The 24,481-nt window shown below is 37.7% G+C and overlaps 1 long non-coding RNA gene across 1 annotated transcript in view; it reads left to right on the top strand.

Annotated features, from left to right (window-relative positions):
- The window catches only part of LOC126234441 (uncharacterized), an 85,497-nt gene that overhangs the window by 12,539 nt on the left and 48,477 nt on the right, over window positions 1-24,481 (top strand). The window contains exon 2 of the long non-coding RNA XR_007544723.1: window positions 8,426-8,498. This is a non-coding gene — a long non-coding RNA (uncharacterized LOC126234441). The remainder of the gene's footprint in view (window positions 1-8,425; window positions 8,499-24,481) is intronic.

Genomic DNA, 24,481 nt, shown 5'->3' with positions numbered 1-24,481 from the left:
CTAGCTGGCCTTTGCTGAGCATAAGATCAACATCAAGGAAAGCCACATGGGATTCAAAATAGGGCCATGTGAAATTTAACTGAGGAAGGTAGTTAGAGATTCCAGGAATTTTAACAAGCCAGCCTCACCATGAGTCCATATGGTAAAGATATCATCAATGTATCTAAACCAAACCAGGGGTTGAAGGATTATGGATCCCAGAAAAGCACTCTCCATGTGACCCATGAAAAGGATAGGAAGGAGCCATACTGGTTCCCACGGATGTACCCCTGATCTGTTTGTACGTCTACTCCTCAAAAGTGAAGTAATTGTTAGTAAGTATAAAGTTAATTAATGTGAGCAAGAAGGATGTCATAGGTTTGGAATCATGCGGGCATTGACTGAGAAAATGTTTGACAGCACACAGACCATGTACGTGGGGGATGTTGATGCAGAGGGAGATTGCATCAATGGTGACAATCAAGGTGTGTGATGGGAGTGGGGTGGGCACGGATTTCAGACGATCTAGGAAATGGTTGGTATCTTTAATATAGGAGGGAAGTCTTTGTACTATGGGTTGCAGATGTTGATCAGCTAAGGCAGATACATGTTCAGTGGGTGCTTGAAGCCATCAGCTATAGGACAGCCACTATGATTGGGGTCTGTGGATCTTAGGAAGAAGGTAAAAGGTGGGGGAACATGGTTTGGGTGGCATAAGAAGTTCTATGGATTGAGGTGTAAGCCCTTGTGAGGAGACTGAGGTTTTTAGGAGGGACTGCAGGTCAGTATCAATCACAGGGATGGGATCTTGATGGCACCCATATGTGCCAGGAATGGCTGGATTAGCGAGAGTCTAGTGTATTCCATTGTTAATTAGTCCCATATTGTTTAAGTGTACTAGTCAGGACCCATGGCCTGTCAGGAAATGTTCTGGTGTCCCAGTTTCTCCACAAATGTATAATCCATTATTAGTTAGTCCATGTGGTTTAAATGTACCAGGTAGGGCCCACGGCCTGTCAGGAAATGGACCATCCCCGAGCTTGGGTTGACATGTTTTAGTTATAATTTTTCAAATACATCAGAAAAGAAAGAGTGTACTTGGAAGCCCTTGTCAGATGCCTCCCACTCTCTCTGCCATGTTAGAATCCATCATTGTTTCATTTGTGTTTTGTTCATAATGTTGGTTCTTGTAATTTTGGTATTTTATTGAGCCTGACCTCTCTTAAGCCAGAAAAGTGCAACTCTCTAACATATTGTTATGTCTATGGGGCAGGTCCACATCACAACGCAAAGTGCCTCTAGTGATGTAGTGTTGAAGGCTCCACTCATCCTCAGGAGTACACTATGTTGACCTTTTCTTGCAATCGCCTTGGTAGTTCATATGTTCTGTCTGTGAGTTAGAGCACTTGCAGCGAAACATGCAGTGGATTCAAATATCACAATGTGGTAGGTCCTTATCATCTTAATAGATAATTTGTACTGAGTTGTGTTGAGTCTTGCTAGTTTGTGCATAATTTTGGAGGCTTTCTCAATTGTCACAGTGATATGATCATTGAAAGTGTCTTTTTCATGAAGATGCAATCCTAGGTAATGTGTGACTTGCTTCCTCTGTTTGCTGGTATTGTCTAATTTTAGAATTGGCTTCTTCTGTAGTGTTTTGGAGCACTATTTTTAATTTATTTTCTTTGCACCAGTTGTTCATTTTCTGAAGCAGTTGCCTGCCTTTTGTCTCTAGTGCCACTCATGTTGGCTGACACCACTACGAGTAGTTCACCTGTGTACGCCACCACACCTCTTACCCTGTTCAGCAAGGGTTCAATTGCAATGTCCCAAAATATTGGTCCACAGATCAAGTCCTGTGGACATCCCTTTATTATTCTCTTGAGAAGCTTGCATGTACAAGCCCTCCACACTGCCACTCCACGTCTGCTGTACACTCGAGGAGGCTGTTGTAGAGGGAAGCTGATAGCTACATTTCCCCTAACCTGGTGAAGAGGGACGACCACCACACATTGTCAAAAGCCCCGGCTATGTCAATTAGTATGACAGCTGCGTAGTTGTCGCTTATGCTATTTGCTACTATTAGTGCTTGGTTGACAGTGTCTTCTATTGATCTACCTCCCTTGAAGCAAATTGATGGGACATTAGGTTGAGGAGGCATCTGTGTGATTGTAAGCAGTCACATAGGAGCCTTTCCTGTATCTTTGCATAAGTATTTGAAAGGCAGATAGGTCAGTACATTTTGGGATCTGTTAGCTCTTTGTCTTTTGATTTCCTGATTATTACTAAATTAGAAATTTTCGAGAGGTTTGAAATTCTCCCAGTGAGTAGTGTCTCATTGAACATGTTAGTAATAAAAGGTGTGATTTGTGTTACTGTTTGTTTTAACATATCTGAAGGTATTTTGTCAGATCTGGGTGCTTCAGTTTTTAAGCCTGCGGACTGCCATGGAGTCTTCTTATTGTGAGAATGGCATGGATACACTGTCACTGATGTATGATTCTCTCTCTTAGGTAAGTGTGACATTGCTCATCTTGTGTGGGGTCGTCATCAGGAAGGAGTCTGTTTAGGAGATATTCTGCTGTGGTTCTCCATCCTCTGGTCATTGTGCCTTCAGCTTGTTCTAGTGTGGACAGAACTGTCAGTGTCATAACTTGATCTTTTTCTATCTTGAATGGTTGTCCCCAGATCATTCTGTAACTGGGTCTTGACAAAATTGGTCCAGTAGTCTTGTCTTGTTGTCTTTAACTGTCTTTGGTATTTCTGTTTAGTGTCATGATACAGGTTGAGTCTTATCTGTCTTTCAGGAGGTGTCTTTGCTTGTTTGTAGTACTTTCTCTTGTTCCTTGAATCCTTCCCTTATCTCACCAGTTCTGTCAACTATGGTTGTTGCTGCTCCAGTCAGTTTTTGCCCATGGTATAGCTGCTATTCATGGTCCATGTTATGTGTATTGACGTGTGGTTATGATGATTGTGTTGTGGTTGCTGTGTGTGGTTCAGTCTAGTACCCTTCATATGTTGACTAGTGGAAGAAATTTTGCATTCCCTAGAGAAAGATCTATGTTACTTATGCCACTGGCATCTCTGCAGTAGGTAGGTGGCTGTCCCTCCCAATTCAGAGTAAAGAGGTTGCATTCATTTATCATGTCAAGCACTAGTTGTCCTCTGTCATCAGTTCTATCTGAGTTCCACAAATGGGATTTTACATTGATGTTGGTTAGAATGACCAGCCTTTTTCTTTCTTAATGTTGTTCAATGTCTTTTCTTTGTCTAAGAAAGATTCTATGCCACACAAATATTGAGTGTATATAGACGACTTGACCCACACATCCCGTGTGTCTGTTATTTCTCTTTGGTGATGTGTTCAGAGCAAAACTGAGTGATCTGTGTTACTGTGAGGTTTTTATTTACTTCTGTTATCATGGCTTTCGTGTTTGGTTTTCCTGCTATTGTGATGTAATGTAAGGGGAGCCCTGGAATCTTCTCGCCTCACAGTTCCATGTTTACTAGGATACTACCCCGGCAATTTAGTTGTATTACATTCAGAAGGGGTATCTAGTGAATAAAAAGCACTTGGGTGTGGTTTGTATAAAATCCAGAAACACACATCCATTTGCCCTCACGAAGTCCTTGTATACTTTCCCTAGGTTTAGCCCTCTCCACTTCCCTCACATACCTACCCTAAAAGCTTACATAGTTCTTTGGGGTTTGTTGGGAGATTTTTGACTCTTAGAATCATCCTGTCAGTTTTTTCTGTAGTTGGGAAGCAGATATTATTCCCGTTTTTATGCTTAGTTCATATTACATAGCGAAAAGCTGTTTCAAATACATCCTTGTTTCCCAGTCTGCTAAGCCCTAGGTTAGCTTCTAAGTTTTCATAGTTTATTTGATTAATGGTGTTCAGCTTGGGGTCCTTGTTAGTGTCTGATTGGTGTTCTTGACTGTTTATTTGTTGCTCTGATTTCGAGTAATTTTGTAGTGTAGCATGTTTTTCCTGCTTTATGGCTTCTGGTAGTGTGGAGTTCAATGTGTTTCAACTGAACATTTCCCTTGACAGTAACTTCATGTTTTTCGTCTCCAGTGGGGACCTATTCTTGAAAGCAGACTGTTGTATGTTCGTTTCTGGGGTGGTTGTGCCTGGTGTTGTGCCAGTGCAGGATGAGTCTTTCTGTTCAGCTACCTTAGTGTTTTGTTTTTCATAATGACTATGTGTGCTACCCCTGTAGGCAAAGCAAACTGGTGTAAATAGGGTCTACATTTTGTTGTATCATATTCTACTTGTTGTGCGGATAGTATGCAGTAGTCTTTGTTTGTATTTGCCTATGGTGTTGCTTTTGTTGTGAACTCTGACACCTTCATTCTCAGGATGTTCAAGAATGTCATTACATTTCTCTGTAATATCTCATAGTATTTTGTCTTCCACTTCATCAGCTCAGAGAAGGAGACAATCCTGTAAGATGGCCCTATCACACGTGATGTTTCAAGTGCCTGACCATTTCATATTCAATTGCACCCTGCAGGCACATATTGTCTATGTAGTGGGTAATGGTGAAGTACCTAAATTGTATTGTCTCCCAGAACTGTGGTATTACATTAGTGTTAATATCTGCATTTGGGGGTTTTAATAGCCCCATGTATTGCTGCCAGGAAACAGTTCACCTCTGTCATAGTGTTGATAATCTGTGTGGGCTTGCCATTGTGAGCTTGCTAGACACTGATCTCTGATCACTTGCGGGGGAGCTTGACATGTAGGGAAATCAAGCAGAGATTAGAGAGGAACACTCAGAAAGTGCAGACAGGAATGTGTCACAGATGAAGGAACACTACTCATAGGGCAGCTGAAGGAGCAGGGTGTATGGAAATGGGCATCATGGTGTAGTGGAGTAGTGATTCATAGATCTGGTGACAGACCAAAATTTTTAAAGAAGTCAATGCCTATGACTGGTTCTTCAGTATCGGCCATGTGTAATGTCCACTGAAACACTGCACCAGGTAAGTGAATGCAAAGGTCAGTAGCTCCATGCACATTAATGAGAGACATATCAACAGTGCATAATCACAGTCTAGGAGGCAGCGGTTGTGATGGTGAGAGATCCTACAGAATTACATTTGCATCTGCTCGAGTATCAGTGAGGAAGTACCCGCTCAGTGCTAAGTCCTGAAAGTAAAGTCATCCATTTACTGACTGCTGATGATGACAGCACTGAAAGGAGTGGAGTATAAGTCAATATTTGTTTCGTCACATTCCTTGTCCATCTGTTTCTTTTTTTTTCCCAATAATGCTGTCAGCACTCTCCATGTCCATAATTTTGAATTTTGGTTTGAAATTTTTTTGAGTGGCTAAATTTAAAATATTTAAATTGCTGATAATCGATGATCTTGGTTGACGTTGGTTTGTTATGTTTCCTCCACCTGACATAACATCTAGGTCTAATTTCTGTATGTTAGGTGATTTTATGCTGGTTTAATCACATAAATACCACATCTGGAATAGTCAAAATACTACTGAAACAAGTTTATTTCAGAAAAATATAGATAAAACTAACACTGGGTTTTGTACCTAAAACATGATATAGGACTGATGTCAAAACTGTGTCAAGACTGACTCCATACTAACTTGATTCAGATGCAGCCATTGTTGCTTATATAGATCCCAACAATTATGAAGTTATATTCTACATTGTTTAATGGAATTTACATTTCCAGCCCATGATGCTGGAGTTGATAGTTGTGTGTGCTTGAGGTGTGCTTGCTTGTGTGTGTAAATGGTGTGTGTCTCTCTTTGCTAATGAAGGCTGTGGCCAAAAGGTCTATGTAAGTGTCTTTTAATTGTGCCTGTCTGCAACTTGTGTCTTCTTTATGGTAAGTAGCAATCTGCCTTTTCCTACTTTGTGTAATCATCAATTACACAATTACACAATTTGGAATTCTAGTTTTCATTAAATCTTGTTCTGTTCTGTTAAATCACAAGATTTTTCCCAAAAAAGGTGTAGTCCTCCAGTCCATGACAACAGGTGTTTGATGACAATATGGGCCCCATACCCACCTGTTATAATCCACTAATTAACTCCACCAACCTGCCCTACTAGCCCTGTTGATGTGCAGAGCATATGTAGCCCCATCTCCCAATAGTACCCATTAGTGCCAATGAAATGTAAGACTTGTCAGAAGTCACCATAACCATTTCCCTCCACTTACATTCAATATATCATTATCTTATGTACAGTCCTCGCACAAAGGCTGTATGCACTCAACCACCCGATTCAGCCCAACATTCAGGTTGAAAATGCAATGCTTTGCATTGTGTGGTAAATGAATTCCATAGAACTACAAAATTTTCCTTACTCAGTGGTTACTTGATATGTCCACCACCATATGACAATAAAGCATCCTATATGAAAATGTTCTTTTGAGAAAAAATTCCTCTTCAAATTACAAAATGAGACCGAGTACAGTCTCCAAAATTCACTAGGATAAAAAAGAAATATAAAAAAACAACTTCCAGGCACTGAATATGATCAAAAACTGTTTTTGAGGTTGTAATAATAAAATGGTCATTAAATGAGAATTAATTTACTTCAAGCAGTGTCACTTGTGTTAGGCATTCTTATACAGTCTGCGAAGTATCACATTTATAGAAAATTTTAACACAAATTAAGAAACGCAGGGAGGTTGGGGGAGACAGAAATAGTGCTATCATTACACATATATTTTTTTTGTATTTTGCTCTTTTTCTTTTTCACATACACCCACCCACCCACACACATGGTGTGTGTGTGTGTGTGTGTGTGTGTGTGTGTGTGTGTGTGTGTGTGTGTGGGTGGGTGGGTGGGTGTGTGTGTGGGTGAGTGGGTGGATGGTTGGGTGGGCGCATGCACACACTTGTGCATTCCTTTTCTTTTTCAGAATGTTTTGCAACAAATGAAAGTAGTGCATTCAGCACTTACTGTAAATAACCATCCTCAAAGTTTAAGTTAGGAAAATAGAATAAAATGAATTGCTTTTATGGACTGAAATACACTCAAGAGCCAAGGAAATTGGTTTACCTGCCTAATACTGTGTAGGGCCCCGCGAGCATGCAGAAGTGCCGCAACATGACATGGCATGGACTCGACTACTGTCTGACATAATGCTGGGGGAACTGAAACGATGAATCCTGCAGGGCTGTTCATAAACCCGTAAGAGTACAATGGGGTGGAGATCCCTTCTTAACAGTGCAATGCAAGGCATCCCAGATATGATCAATACCATTAATGTCTGGGGAGTTTGGTGGAAAGCGTTAGTGTTAAAACTCAGAAGAGTGTTCCTAGACCAACTCTGCAATTCTGAACATGAGGGCTGTTGCACTGTCCTGCTGGAATTGCCAAAGTTCATTGGATTGCACAATGAACATTAATGGATCAGTTGATCAGACAGGATGCTTACATTACGTGTCACCTGTCAGAGTCATATCTAGACATATAAGGGGTCCCATATCACTCCAACTACACACACACCACATCATTACAGAGCCTCCATGAGCTTGAACAGCCCCTGCTGACATGCAGGCTCCATAGGTTCATGTGCACATCCATCTTCTCACTACAATTTGAAACGATACTCGTGCGATCAGGCAACATGTTTCCAGTTATCAACATACCAATGTTGGTGTTGACGGGCCCAGGTGAGGTGTAAGGCTTTGTATCATGCAGTCATCAAGGGTACATGAGTGGGCCTTCGATGAATGGTTCACATGCTGACAATTGTTGATTGCCCAGCATTGAAATCTGCAGCAATTTGAACAAGCGTTTCACTTCTATCATGTTGAACAATTCCCTTCAGTCATAATTGGTCCCATTCTTGCAGGATCTTTTTCTGGCTACAGTAATGTCAGAGGTTTGATGTTTTATCAGATTCCTGATATTCATGGTACACTCGTAAACTGGACGTAAGGGGAAATCCCCAATTCATCGCTACCTTGGAGATGCTGTGTCCCATTGTTCATGTGCCAAATATAATAACACATTCGAACTCACTTAAATCTTGATAACCTCCCATTGTAGCAGCAATAACCAATCTAACAACTGTGCCAGACACTTATTGTCTTATATAGGTGTTGTTGACTGCAGTGCCATATTGTACCTGTTTACATATCTCTGTATTTGAATATGAATTCCTATACCACTTCCTTTGGTGCTTCAGTGTATAACAAGGATATGAAGTCTGTATCAATGTAGTTAAAAACCTAATAGATTTTGATAACTTTTATTAATTTGTAAATATTTGTGTAACAATTATCGTATGAACTGTTGATGCTCTCATTAAAATTTAACTCTATTTGGAAAGAATTACATCACAACTTATGTTGCTTTAGTATATGCACTTCAACTAAGCAGCCACATTATCACACTAGTTTTGCAGTTTGTTGTTACTATGAAAAAACATTGCTCATTTCCTAACTTTGTAGATTTTTCCCGTGCGGCCATCCCAGATGTCATCACAAAAAACAACAGATACTTCTTTGCTGGCAGCTATTAATGGTAAGTATATTAGCTGATAGGTACCATGAGTTTAATTTCTAACTGTTTTGGTTATTTGATAATTACAGACCTTCATTAATGACACTCAAAGATGTATTTGGTATTGCTTAAAATGAACCAACCAAATTCGGTCAGCATGTTTTGTTTTTCTTGCTTGGGTGGATTTCTTAAAAGAGGATATACTTCATTTTAATAGTTGGCTTGTGACAAGAAGCATCCAAAAATGTAATTATTATTATATAAGCCTCAAATGTAGAGTACAATCTCTCCACCAACACTGGCTATGGTATTATAGTTGGAAATATTTGCTATCATGGTATGTGTAGACAAAAATCTACATAGGCTTTACAAGGATCATAGCATCTACATTCAAAGAAACAACAAATGAGGGGGAAAAGGAGAGAAAAAACTCATGGTAGGTCTAATGACTGGTCATTGGAAGTTTAATTGCCCACACATCATAGGAATAGAAAGTATTTCTTAAATTCGGACTGTGTAATACAGGCTGCATATAAACTCCCAGTGCAAAGCACTGAAAGCCAAAAGATACAAAATATTTGGATCATTAATTCCTGAAGAAATTGTGGCTATCAGAGATCTAGTAAATGGATTCCAATACTCTAGAAGGGTAGCACTTAGCATTTCAATAATGACAGTCTAAACAGTCCATCCCTGGCCTCTAATTAACATCCAGATAATAAAATTCATAAAGTTAAAATTCTCAACATTTTTCTGTCATTGATATTTGAAGTATAAATTTATGACAACATTCAATGGGAAATGACACTGTAGAGCCTCTTTAAAATGGCTGTTACATAAATCTTCAAACAATGTAAATACTTACTGGTATCTTGATTGTCTCACTGGATCCATGACTCAGCCATGAATTATGAGAGGCCCAATTGTACTGTGTTTCTGTGACGACACTTAATTCACAATAAATGAACTATCATAGTAACTCTCATTATAACCATGCAACAGTTCGAATGAAATTGGTCACTTTGGAAATAAACACTGGCTTTCAGCTTTAAATATTTGCATTCTTTCTCAAAATTGTTGCTATGTGAATATAAACATTTTTATTTAACATGCATTTGACAGGATTCAGTTGAAATAATAATCATTACATTCCATCTTACATAGAGGCAAGTCATAGCCATGCCTCACCAGATCTGTCCTCTCTCAACACATACCAAAGACTCTCAACACTCATATAAAATGTATAACAAACAAATTTAACATAACTTGATGGTACAATGAGTCAAAGATGACTATTTACAGGAATTTACAGGAATTAATTTTAAATACATAACAGATTAATAATTTTGGCATAATTTTGTAATGAAGTTTTGGTATCGAAATACCATTAAATGCTCAAATGTCTGCAAATTAGTGATGATAGAAGGAGATGTAATTTCATAGGATAATTGACATTTTGATAAGCAAGACAAAAATGAAAGAAACAGATTTTCAAAATTTAGTGCAAAAAAATATAATATGGTAAATGAAATTTCAAATAATAGTTGCCAAACATCATAATGATCCCAAAAACTACCACAACGAAAAAAAGTTTTGCAATTATGATGAAATGTATTCAGAATATAAATGGTTCAGAATGGTTCATCTGACACAAACATATCATCATCTACTACTGAACAGGCATCAAAGAGGTACAGATTTATTTCAACAGAGAGAGCTACCACATAATAAACCTAATATATCAATGAAATTAATCAATTTTTAAAAATATAATACAGCTGGATAGAAAAAGATATACTCATCAAACAGTTGCAGGAGAAAGCAAATGTAAATGTTAAGGAAATGTGCAAACTTTAGAGACAGTGGCTCCTTCTTCTGGTAGGGAAATTGAAGGGTAAGGATGAGCAATGAAGGAATAGGATTTGTGAGGTTTAAGAAATTGGGAAAATTAGAGACAATTCACTCAGAATGCTGGGTCAGGGGAAACTTACTGTTTGACATGAGAGGGAAATACTGATTGTTGGGAACTGGACCATATGAGATTTGGAAACCTGAATGCTAAGAAGTGGAAGATGGGGTATTAAGCAAGACAGAGATTACTGAGAAAATATCATGCACGAGTTAATAAATAGTGGTAAACTACATGTTCAATATGTGGTGATGGACGGGGAGGAGGAAAGGGGAGGGAGAGGAGGGGGGGTGGGGGAAGAAAAATTAGAAAATAAAAGGTACATAAAGATAAAAGGAAGTGCAGAAAGGAATAGTTACTTAGTAGAAATGCTGAGACCAAGGAAATTAAGGACAGGTGGGAAGTCAGGACCAAGGACATGTAATGCCAGTTCCCACCTGTGGCATTCTGAGAAACTGGTGTAGGTGAAGAATCCAGATGGCATGTGTGGTGAAACAGGCACTGAGGTTATGATGATTATGCTGTAGAGCATGCCCTGCAGCAGGATATTGTCTATTGCTAGTATAGACCCTCTGCCTATGTCCATTCATCCTAACTGATAACTTGGTGGTAGTAATACCAGTGTAGATGGCCAAACAATGTTTACATTACAGCTTTTACCTGACATGTGTCATTCCCCACATGATTCTTCCTTTGATTTCCTTCCTTTTTCCAGTGACAGGGCTGGTATCAGTGGTGGTAGGAGGATGCATAGGGCAAGTCTTGTGTGGGGACAGCCACAGAGGCAGGAGCCATAGGATAGGGAAATCGATGATGTGGCTGGTAAGTTTGCTGGTTCAAAGAACTCAGTTAGTGGAATGAACCCTGCTGGGAGTGTGAGTGATTCTACATACAAGATATCTATTAGTGTTCTGAGTAGGCCTTCCTTGAATGCCGTACAAATGCCTAGTAGTACCATAGTCCTGTAGCGGTGGCATGGTTTCTTTCATCCATTACCTGCACCTACCTGTAAACTCATTGTAGCAGATCACTGATGGGAAAGCCGATCAGAAACCTACTGTACTGCAACTCATACCAGGTAGCATACAATGTAACTATTCCAAGAATCAGGAAAAGGTCTTAACTTTGAATGAAAGGTGAAAATACTGACAAAACACTGGTATATTCTGCCAATCCCATGCTAATCTTAACACAGTCATGCACAAACATTTTTGTTCATGTTAGCAAGTTTATGATAACTTTTTTCCTGAAATCTGAACAACTACTAAACACGGATTGTTCTTTAATGAAAATGCACACCATATTATTAAGCTTATCAGTGTCTAATGCACTCAAATTTTTGGTCACCAATCTGTTCAATATGCCAACATTCTATATTTCCAAGAGAAATGATGCCCAAAGAATACTCCATTCTGATTCATCAGTTTTGTTTAAGGCCAATAGAAAAATATTATTCTTCCATGTTAGTACATGCTTTTCATGACAAACCAGTCAACAAATAACACACTTTCAAACTTTACTTTTTCCCAAAATAAATAGGACTGGCCTCTGTGGCCGAGCGGTTCTAGGTGTTTGAGTCTGTAACCGCACTGCTGCTATGGTCACAGGTTTGAATCCTGCCTCAAGCATGGATGTGTGTGATGTCCTTAGATTAGTTAGGTTTAAGTAGTTCTAAGTCTAGGGGATTGTTGACATCAGATGTTAAGTTCCATAGTGCTTACAGCCATTTGAACCCAAAATAAATATTTAACATTCTGATATTTTGTTTACAAATTACGTTATGAACTATTTTCATTTGCACTTGAATTAGCTTTCCTTTTACCATAAACTTAGTTAACATATTATGATGAAAAATTTCCCATCGTCTGCCTCACACCCCCTATGATTATAAAGTTTTTTTCTAAAAATTTTAGAATTATACAAATTATCAATCCTGGCTTCAAGTTTTAAATCTTTCAAAATATTCTCATTCCTATAAACTGAAATTACAAATTTCTTACTCCAGACTGGTCAGTCTAGTCTAATCTAACCTAATGTTTTAATTTCTTTATGAAAAATCATTTCCTACTTGACAAAATTGATGCAAATTTTCAAAACAAATTTTCAACATTTTAATAACTTTTTCATTTATAAATTCAAGTTTTATGAAAGTCTTTTGAAGTGAACTACTTGTTTTTATTTAAAGCGACTATGATTTGTGTCCTTTCGTGTAATAATGGCATTTTATCATACAAAGCACTAGCACGTCACTATCATCTTTTCATCACATACATTTCCTTGGTTTTTTATTATGGCACCTCTGTATTGTAGTGCCCATAACATTCCTCCATTCTCCACATATCTGTCCTTCCAGAGTTTACATACAAAGTTGTCCCTGAAACCATACTTCTGTCTAAGACTACTTTCTTTCCATACATTCTAATAGACAATCTTTTATTATTACAAGAAACTATTTACAAATTTTATATTTCATTTAACTTGACTTGAAATGAAAGTAAATTAACAGAGTGTTGCTTCTTTATTTTACTTTAATCAGCAAGGCGAAATCAACTAGAAAATTTTTTTCAAGAATTTATTTCCTTTAGAAGACTAAATTAATTTTTTAAAAAAATTTGTTGCTATTGAAAGCAAAACTTAAACTTTTTCTTTACTTTAACTCAACTGGAGAAAATTTAATTGTGAAACACACATTTCACACAAAGCAATTATTTACAAACATCTAATAATACACAGTTACCACTTTTATGCAGCGTCTCTTTGCATCACTTCTTCTTCATATTTTTTACCACTATTGAAGAGAAATCACAATTTTTTATTTGCAATATATATGTATACTATCTTCACATTCATTCATATTCCTTTCATAATAAATGTTTTTCAGCTTTATCCAGCTATATTTTTTTATCATATTTGTTAAATTTACTTTACTATGTGGTATTGTATATCTGATTTCGTCATTACAGCACACCCTTTCCTGACCACTACACTTTAGTGTTCATCATCAAAATCTCCTTTATTAACTGCACTTGTTGCACCCAGTTACTTCCATTTGCCTGCATTTCACTCAGCCTCCAGTTTATTTCTACATATTCCAACAGGATATTCATTCCTGCCTGCCATTATTTTTACTGATACATTAATGTTTTGTACCCTTACACATAACAGGGAATAACTTCTCATATTACTTAAGTCAATCCTTACTGTCAGCTTTCATTAGGATAATGCACCCTTTTTCTACTTTCCCTTTACATCATCACTTTTGTACCTTAATTATTTACCTACATCAACATACTTACGTGGTCACTTCACTCCATTACAGTATGACCCTCATTTCTCTCACCATAAATCATATTTTGTCATAAGACACCACGATGCCCTCTGAGTCTCTCAAACACCTTCATTCACAGATAAGAAAATTAAAGATGATAGATTCAGCTCAGAATGATAGAAGAGGAAGATTACAATACAAAAAGAAACTGAAATATCATTGTCAATAACTTGAGCACCTGGTGTTCATCAAACAGCTAGCATTGCATAGGTTGCAATGCCCTTTGAGGCCACCAAGCCTAGCTCACACCTAACTCTGGACTAATGTATCTTTTTGTTCTATTTTTTTCTTGTACCACCTTCATTTCCTCAGGTCCACCCCCATGTGATCCCCATACTCATTGTAGCCCTCTAAATCTTCCATCCTTCTGCAGTACCTAATTGGTATTCTTAGGTCAAATTATTTTTTTGAAAAAATGGTACAACCACATCTTTCCCATTTATTTCAAAAATTACTACATTTTGATTAAAATTTAATCTCCCTTTGTACTGGTTAAAGAAATCTAGACCAATTAGCATTTTCGTACATAGATCAGAGATTATAAGGAAGTTATGGAGTACTTGCCCACCATTTATTTTCACTGGAAACAGAACTTCGTGTTGAACAGGTTTCAGCTACAATTATCTGCACCCACATTACTGCCATTAATACAAGTTCATTTCTATTTGGCAATGATTCTAACCAACTTTTACTCACAGCACATAAATCACTGCCACTATCTGTGAAACCCTGTACTTCTTTGTTACACACTTGAAGGCAAATTACTGGCTGACTCAATTCCTGCCTTTCATTGCTATTATCAGGACAATCCCCCAGCAAATTGCTCACAACCTCCCTTGTATCAAAACCTTCCCTGTTTCCAGAAATTACACATATTTTTACAGGATCACCCTCATCACTTTTCTCCCCCATACTAACTATTCTGTCCACTAATGACAGCTCAATTTTTTTTTCCGGCACTTCGGCATTCTCCCTTTCCTCTCTCTCTTTCTTTTTTTCACAATTATTTGCTTGACCCCTAGTTTGGTCACCATTTTCCTCCCTCTCCCTTGTAGCCTCACAAATATCGTCATTTTGTAGATATTAGTATTTCTTTTACATCGACATCACTAATCTTTCATAATTCTGCAGCTTCTGTACTTTCCCCTTCCCTAGAATATGACTCAACCTCAACTTGGTTGCTAAACACTGTCAGGAAATCAGGATCTGTCACATTTTCTACTAATACATCATCCATTTTGTCTGCAATACAGTGCTTATTTTATTTATACCTGTCAAAAAATCACCTAAACATCTGTAGATCTTTATGTAGCTTATGTTGTTACTACCTTCTTCTGTTCCTTACTTATAATCCCTGCCTGTTTAGTGCTATCATCTACAAAGGGTTTTGCTAGCTGGTTCAAATTACTACTTCATGTCTTGTAAATGCTAGCCCTTCCAGAGATAGCATTTAGTTTGACAGATTCTGGGATTCTGTTCCATTTCTTACATTTAACCCCATTTGCTGTCACCTTGGCACAACATCATCCTCTCACACTGGAGAATATGATCGATAATTTGCACCTGCTCCCCATTACATTATTTCGCCTATCATTTGCTGGTTAGCACCACCTCCCAGCACCTCTGCTCCTGCTATTTCCACAATACATGCCAATTCTGTTAATGTTTATGTTCTGCCACAGTTCTGCATTATTTAGTGGTCTGACATTACAATTTGCATGCTCCTCCTCATGCAACAACTTCTGACCTCTCTCCAAATAACTAATGAATTTATTAATGTCATCCCTCAGAACTACAATAATTTTGTTTCGCCAGTTCATGGGCAGTTTACCTTCCACGCCCATAACAGTTTGTTCTGGCTCAACTTTATTGTTTAAATATGACAAATTTGTCATCCACTATAACATGAACTTTCTTATACTTTCCTCTCTGGGATTAAACTTTTCCCAGCCCAGAAGCTATTTAGCAATTCCATTTGTTTTCGCTTGCCCCAACATTGTTTAAAAAAAACTCCTCTTTAAATTTATCTAGAGTATCGTTCTGTTCAGTTGTGATAACTCCCCAAGTTCTAGCCTCTCCATGGAATTTAGACATAATAAAACCTATTTTTTATCTGTCTGACCAAAACTAGGTAGAACTCCTTCAAAGTCATTCCAAAATTCTTTTGGATGTACATTTCCTGTTGGATCAAAATGAAAAAACTGCCTGTTAGTGACATATGATATTTAAGACAATTCTACTACAAAACTACACCCACTGTTGTTAGTTCCATGTCTGAGGTTAGTTTCAACTTAGTGTAATCTACTGCTATGCTCATCCAACTTATTTTCAACCTCTTCTACCTGGCTAGTTAGTTGGAGAACATTTTCTTCAGATACACCCACTCAGTCAGACACACTTTTTACTTCATTCATATATTTGGTTCATTCAAAACTGATTTTACTGTATAACAATTTGTGATTATTTGCACATATATACTCTACCACTGCTATTTTGACCTCTACTTTCTGCACACTTTCTTTTATCAAATCTACCCTTTGTTTGTTTTTAATAGCAACTTTTTTAAGGCATCTGTTAATTCAGTTTTTACAGTTTTAATGAATTGTTGGCAGTTATTCTCAACTTGAGAAATTTTGCCATCCACTTTACTTTCTAATTACTTCAAATCACTTTTCCATACTCCTTTTAAAACAGCTGTGTGCTTTTTGAGTTTTTCATCAAGTTTACTAATTTTCTGACCAATTGTTTGAGCCAAATTAGTATGTTGTTTGTTTCCATCATTTATAGAACCCATTAATGCTGCAAACATTTCTTGCATACTTACAGGTTCTATTTCCTGCATTACTGTTTCCTGTTTACCTTGTTTCAATGGTACTATACCAAATTTGGTATCGACATTTGACACATTTGATTCAGTAATCCTAACAACACTGTCAACACACAATTGGTTGTTACCAATTTCATGCTTAATGTTACTTTCAGAATTTACATTATCCCCACTAGTTACATTAACTAACATCCTTGAAGCAGATTCTACTCCACTGTCTGCAAATAACACAGAAATATCATCAAAAACCTCCTCTTTTACTTTAACATCTACTCCTTCTCTATCCAGGCATGCTAATTTGTGAAGCACTTACACTGACTGAGAGTTCTTCCTCTTTTATCATGTTTATGTTACTCAGTCTTTCAGCATACACAGAACAAATGTAACAAACTTAACTTATCATACATTGAATGCTACAGCCTCGGCATGCTGAAACTGTGAGTCCGACCTCCTTCATCTGCTGTACTAGTTTTAGGGTCCCTGCTCGTCATGCAACTTGGCAGCACTGCCCTGCTGTACTGCTGCTCATTGATACTGATGTGACACTGTCTGCTGCTTTGAGGCACCAGCATTGTTATTGTGACTGTTTAACATCATCTTCTTTCCTGTAAGTCTCTCCAGCAACTTTAAACGGGTTTCGTTCAACATTCTTCATGTACCAATTTACTAAATTTTTCATTGTTATTCACTAAACAGTCTTTCACAAAATTTCTCTCAACTGCAGATTCAGTGTACTATGGGTTTTTAAATGTTTTCCTGGCGCAGATGCACCGTCTTCAGCGGTGCAGCTTTTTTTGTCCATTACCTGCACCTACCTGTGAACTCATTGCAGCAGATCGCCAGTAGGAAAGCCGAGCAGAAACCTACCATACTGCAACTTTCACTCGGCTGAATACAACATAACTATACCAAGAAACGGTGAAAGATCTTAATTTTGAATGCAAAGTGGAAATACTAGCAAAACTTCAGTATATCCTGAACCTTGATAATGTACATGTTCACTGCCAAGTCCACACTAATCTAACACAGTCATGCACAATACCTTTCATTCTGAACAGCTACTAAGCACAGATTGTTATTAAATGAAAATGCTCACCATACTATTAAGTTTAATGGTCTCTAATGCACTCAGGTTTTTAGTCACCAATCTGCTCAATATGCGACATAGAATTACTGTCTTTTCTCATACACATAATTACTTAAAAAATCCATACTTTCTGAAAAACACACTGGAATAAATATGCTTTCACTTTAAAACACTTTTGAAAATGTAGCATAACAAAAACCGGCAAATTATAACATCCTTCAGAGCTCATACTACAGATGACTATGCCATTGGAAGGCCTGGCTCTGACTCTTAGACTGCTGTAAGCATTCCATATCTCTAAGAGAAAAGACGCATGAAGACTACTCCATTCTGATTGGTCAGTTTTTATTTTAAGGCCAATAGAAAAACATTATTCTTCCTTGTTAGTCCGCACTTTTCATGGCAAACCAATCAACAAATAACACACTTTCGAGCTGTACTTTTTCCCAAAATAAATATTTAACATTCTGATATTTTGTTTATACTTTATATTATGAACTATTTTCATTTGAACTTGAATTAGCTTTCTTTTCACCATAAAGTTAGTTAACATATTATGATACAAAATTCTCCATTGTCTGCATTCACACTGTCTTAAAACTTTCTCACACTAGTTCATACAGTGTTCATCAGTAGAACAATGATCTACATATTTACTTTAGACCACATTTGTGCATCATCCACACTACTAAAAAGCATATACAAAACTGTACAAACATAAATAAACAAAAAATCCTTCAAGAAATAAACAGAAAAATTCACTAAAACATTCTTTTGACCTGTTCCTTGAATGTCTCTGTGCACTACTGGACCCTGGTGGTTAGAATTCTTAACCCAATTATAGTTCTTTCTGTTTAGTCCTGCCTGCTACTATCCTCTAGCAGATGAAAATTAGAACTACATACTCAACTGAATCCACTTCAGACTGTCTGTCACTGTGCACACATGAGTTATTCTCCTGATATACAGGCTCTAGACAGGAACGATATAAGGTGCCACGCCTCACCGTGTGGCACATGAGTGTAGCTTTTATGTTGCTGTGCCACTGCTCCAGAAGCCTGTTACTCTGATGGTGGTACGCAGTGCAAAAGGAGCCTGGGGCCTGACCAGGATATTGCAGATATTGAGGAAAGGGAGAGGGGGCCAATGAAAAGTTATTCTAGCTTTTGTGGGAAAAATATCAGAGAGACTGGACCTCGTGTCAGGGTACGATTTTAGCAAGTCATAGCCTTGTCAGTGTAGTTGATTAATCTGTACCTTCGAGACCAGGATATGCAAGTAAGGAAACATAGATTCTACACAGCTTTGTCACAGTGTAGCAGCAAAAATGGGCCTGGAAAGCATTTGAATGCATTTACTATTATAAATTCTCTTTAGTTGTTGATTTTCCATGTTTTCTATGGAGGAAGTGTGTGCTATATGCCTGGGATTCGTGAAATGTTACCACAGTATAACAAAAATGAAAGTGATAATCAAATATAGAATATTACTGAAGGTCATTGTTTCAGTTGTGGAACTGTGTATTTGCATGAAAAAATAGTTGATGAAATAATGCTCGCTTTCAGTCAGCTGCTAAAATTACATTGATATTGAGTCATTTTTTGTCCAGAACAAATTAAAAAGAGATATGTTGAGGAACGTGACAACAGACTACAATTGTCAACTTTGCTTGCAATTAACAAAAAAAGCATCACTCTATCTATCCCATAGGCTTTTGTCAGAAAATCGAGCAAATGAACTCATGAGACCTGCTATAGTTGATAATAAGGATGGAAAGAGAAAGGAAGCGTAAGATACATTGTTGAAAAGAGATGAGTGTTGTTCAAATAAATCTCTCTCTGGATAATTATTCAAACAAATTTATTCACCAATAAATTAACTATAACTTAAATAACATAAAATGCCACCATATTTTCTTTTTTTACTTCTTGTACAGAATTAGTGTTTGTTTCTCTGGCTCATTGCAGTTCCTGTTCAATAAATAACTTCATCTATATCTATATCTACAGCTATGTCATAGTCTGCAAGCCACCTAATGGCGTGCAGTGGTGGGGAGCTTTTGTGCAACTAACTGAACCCTCCAACCCTGCTCCACTCACAGATCGTACATGGGAAGAATGATTGTCTGTAACCTCTGTACTGGCTCTAATTTCTTGAATTTTCTCCTCCAGGTCATTATGCAAGACATATGTGGGGGGATGTAATATGCTGTCTGACTCTTCCTCGAAGGTATGCTCCCGAAATTTCAGTAGCAAATCTCTCCACGATGCACAAGGCCTCTCTTGTAACATTTGCCAATGGAGTTTGTTGAGCATCTCCATAACTCCCTTGTACCGGATAAATGATTCCCTGATGAAATGTGCTGCTCTTCATTGGATCTTCCTTCTCCCCCCCCCCCCTCTCTCTCTCCCTCTCGCTCTCTCTCTCTCTCTCTCCCTCTCTCTCTCTCTCTCTCTCTCTCCCCTATCAGTCCTACATGGTAGGTATCCCCGATAGATGAACACAACTCAAGAATTGGTTGAACAAGCATCTTATAAACCGCTTCCTTCATGATGAGTTACTTTTCTTTAAGATTTTTCCTATGACTCTCAGTTTGGCATCTGTTTTTCCCACTGTTTGTTTTATGTGGTCATTCCAATTAAGGTCACTCTGGATAGTTATTCCTAGATGTTTTGTGGTAGATACTGTTTCCAGTGGTTTTTCATCAATATTGTAGCTCTACAGTATGCACAATATATTACATTTAGTTATCTTCAGGGTCAACTGCCAGAGCCTGCACCATTCACCAATTCTTTGGAGGTCATTCTCCAAATTGTTGTTATCTTCTGATGTTGCTACTTTGTTATAGACAACTGCATTATCTGATAACAGCCTTAGAGAGCATCTGACACTTTCTACTAGATCATTTATGTATATTATAAACAGTAATGGTCCTATCACACTTCCTTGGGGTACTCTGGAAATTCCTTTAACTCTGTTGATTTTGTTCCATAAACAGCAAGGTTATCAGGACAAAGAAAACTAGTGTTCTATGGATTGGAGTGTGGAATGTCAGATCTCTTAATCTGGCAGGTAGGCTAGAAAATTTAAAAAGGGAAATAGATAGGTTAAAGTTAGATATAGTGGGAATTAGTGTTCAGTGGCAAGAGGAATAAGACTTCTGATCAGGTGAATACAGGGCTATAAATACAAAATCAAACAGGGCTAATGCAGGAGTAGGTTTAATAATGAATAAGAAAATAGGAGCATGGATAAGCTACTATGAACAGCATAATGAACACATTATTGTAGCCAAGATAGAAACAAAGTCCATGCCTTCCATAGTAGTACAAGTTTGTATGCAACCTAGTTCTGCAGATGATGAAGAGATTGCAGAAATGTATGATAGGCTAAATGAAGTTACTCAGATAGTTAATGGAGATGAAAATTTAATAGTCATTGGGGAGTGGAATTCAATAGTAGGAAAAGGAAGAGAAAGAAAAGTAGTAGGTGAATATGGACTGGGGTAAGGAACGAAATATGAAGCTGTCTGGTAGAATTTTGTACAGAGCATAACTTAATCATAGCTAACACTTGGTTTAAGAATCATGAAAGAAGGTTGTATATGTGGAAGAGGCCTGGAGACACTGCAAGATTTCATTTCGATTATATAATGGTAAGACAGGGATTTAGAAACCAGGTTTTAAGCTGTAAGACATTTCCAGGGGCAGATGTGGACTCTGATTGGAATTTATTGGTTATGAACTGTAGATTAAAACTAGAGAAACTGCAAAACAATAGGAATATAAGGAGATAGGACCTGAATAAACTGAAAGAACCAGAGGTTGTAGAGAGTTTCAGAGAGAGCATTAGGAAACGATTGACCAATACAGGGGAAAGAAATACAGTAGGTGAAGAATGGGTAGCTTGGAGAGATTAAATAGTGAAGGCAGCAGAGGACCAAGAAGGTAAAAGGACAAGGGATAGTAAAAATCCTTGGGTACAGAAGAAATACTGAATTTAATTGATGAAAGAAAAAATATAAAAACACAGTTAATGAAGTAGGCAAAAAAGAATACAAACGTCTCAAAAATGAGATTGACAGGAAGCACCAAATGGCTAAGCAAGGATGGCAGGAGGAAAAATGTAAGAATGTAGAGGCATATATCAAAAGGTGTAAGATAGATACTATCTATCTATACAAGGGCGATGTACTTGAGGGCAATATTATGGAAATCGAAGAGGACATAGATGAAGATTAAATGGGGAATATGATACTGCATGAAGAATGTGACACAGCACTGAGGGCCTAAGTCAAATAAAAGGCCACTGGAGTAGACAACATTCCATTAGAACTTCTGATAGCCTTGGGAGAGCCAGCCATGACAAAACTCTTCCGTCTGGTGTGCAGGATGTATGAGACAGGTGAAATGCCCTCAGATTTCAAGAAGAATATTATAATTCCAATCCCAAAGAAAGCAAGTGTTGACAGGTGTGAAAATTACCAAACTATCAGTTTAATAAGTCATGGCTGCAAGCCTAACACAAATTCTTTACAGGCAAATGGAAAAACTGGTAGAAGCTGATCTCAGGAAATATCAGTTTGGATTCCATAGAAATGTTGAAACACATGAGAAAGTACTGACCCTACGACTTATCTTAGAAGATAGATTAAGGAAAGGCAAACCTACATTTCTAGCATTTGCAGACTTAGAGAAAGTTTTTGACAACTTTATGTGAAATACTCTCTTTCAAATTCTGAAGTTAGCAGGGGTTAAATATGGGGAGAAAAAGGCTATTTTCTGTACAGAAAACAAACAGCAGTTATAGGAGTTGAGGGACATGAAAGGGAAGCAGTGGTTGAGATGGGAGTAAGACAGGTTTGTAGCCTATTCCAAATGTTATTCAATATTTATATTGAGCAAGCAGTAAAGGAAACAAAAGAAAAATTTGGAGTAGGAATTAAAATCCATGGATAAGAAATAAAAACTTTGAGGTTTGCCAATGACATTGTAATTCTATCAGAGACAGCAAAGGACCTAGAAGAGTAGTTGAACAGAATGGACAGTGTCTTGAAAGTGGGATATAAGATGAACATCAATGAAAGTAAAATGAGGATTGTTGTTGTTGTGGACTTCAGTCCAGAGACTGGTTTGATGCAGCTCTCCATGCTACTCTATCCTGTGCAAGCTTCTTCATCTCCCAGTACGTACTGCAACAATCCTTCTGAATCTGTTTAGTGTATTCATCTCTTAGTCTCCCTCTATGATATTTACCTGCCACACTGCCCTCCAATGCTAAATTTGTGATCCCTTGATGTCTCAGAAAATGTCCTACCAATCGATCCCTTCTTCTAGTCAAGTTGTGCCACAAATTTCTCACCAATTCTATTCAGTACCTCCTCATTAGTTATGTGATCTACCCATCTAATCTTCAGCATCCTCCTGTAGCACCACATTTTGAAAGCTTCTATTCTCTTTTTGTCCAAACTATTTATTGTCCACGTTTCACTTCCATACATGGCTACACTTCATACAAATACTTTCAGAAAAGACTTCCTAACACTTAAATCTATACTCAATGTTAACAAATTTCTCTTCTTCAGAAATGCTTTCCTTGCCATTGCCAGTCTACATTTTATATCCTCTCTACTTCGACCATCATTAGTTATTTTGCTCCCCAAATAGCAAAACTCATTTACTACTTTAAGCATCTCATTTCCTAATCTAATACCCTCAGCATCACCCGATTTAATTTGACTACATACCATTATCCTCGTTTTGCTTTTGTTGATGTTCATCTTATATCCTCCTTTCAAGACACTGTCCATTCCGTTCAGCTACTCTTCCAAGTCCTTTGCTGTCTCTGACGGAATTACAATGTCTTAACATCGGGGAGAGGCTACAACCCTGTCTCACTCCCTTCCCAACCAATTCTTCCCTTTCATGTCCCTCGACTCTTATAACTGCCATCTGCTTTCTGTACAAATTGTCAATGGCCTTTTGCTCCCTGTAGTTTACCCCTGCCACCTTCAGAATGAGGATAATGGAATATAATTGTATGAAATCAAGTGATGCTGAGGGAATTAGATTAGAAAATGAGACACTTAAAGCAGCAGATGAGTTTTGCTACTTGAGTAGCAAAACAACTGATGATGGTCATAGAGATGATATAAAATGTAGATTGGCTATGGCAAGCAAAGCGTTTCTGAAGAAGAGAAATTTGTTAACATCGAATATAAATTTAAGTGCCAGGAAATCTTTTCTGAAAGTATTTGTACAGAGTGCAGCCATGTACACAAGTGAAACATGGATGATAAATAGTTTAGACAAGAAGAGAATAGAAGCTTTCAGAATATGGTGCTACAGAAGAATGCTGAAGATTAGCAGGGTAGATCACATAACTAATGAGGAGGTACTGAATAGAATTGGAGACAACAGGAATTTGTGGCACAGTCTGACTAGAAGAAGAGATCAGTTGGTAGGACATGCTCTGAGGCATCAAGGGATCACCAGTTGAATTGGAGGGAAGTGTGGAGGGTAAAAATCAAAGAGGGAAAACAAGAGATGAGTACACTAAGCAGATTCAGATGGATGTAGGCTGCAGTAGCTACTCAGAGATGAAAAGACTTGCACAGATAGAGTAGCATGAAGAGCTGCATCAAACCAGTCTCTGGACTGAAGGCCGCAACAACAAGTGTTCTGTCTGCAAGGAAGTCTTGAATCTAGTTGCAGATCTGCTCTGGTACTCAATAAGCTTGTATTTTTTTCAGTAAACAGCAGTGTGGTACAGTGTCAAATGCATTCCTGAAGTCAAGGAATATGACATAAACCTAAGTGCTGTTGTCTATGGTGCTATGGATCTCATGGAGGAA

Source organism: Schistocerca nitens, chromosome 2 (assembly GCF_023898315.1).
Source record: "Schistocerca nitens isolate TAMUIC-IGC-003100 chromosome 2, iqSchNite1.1, whole genome shotgun sequence".
Taxonomy (NCBI): Eukaryota; Metazoa; Arthropoda; class Insecta; order Orthoptera; family Acrididae; genus Schistocerca; species Schistocerca nitens.
The sequence above is the reverse complement of the archived record's forward strand: the minus strand, read 5'-3'. Positions and strand labels throughout refer to the sequence as shown.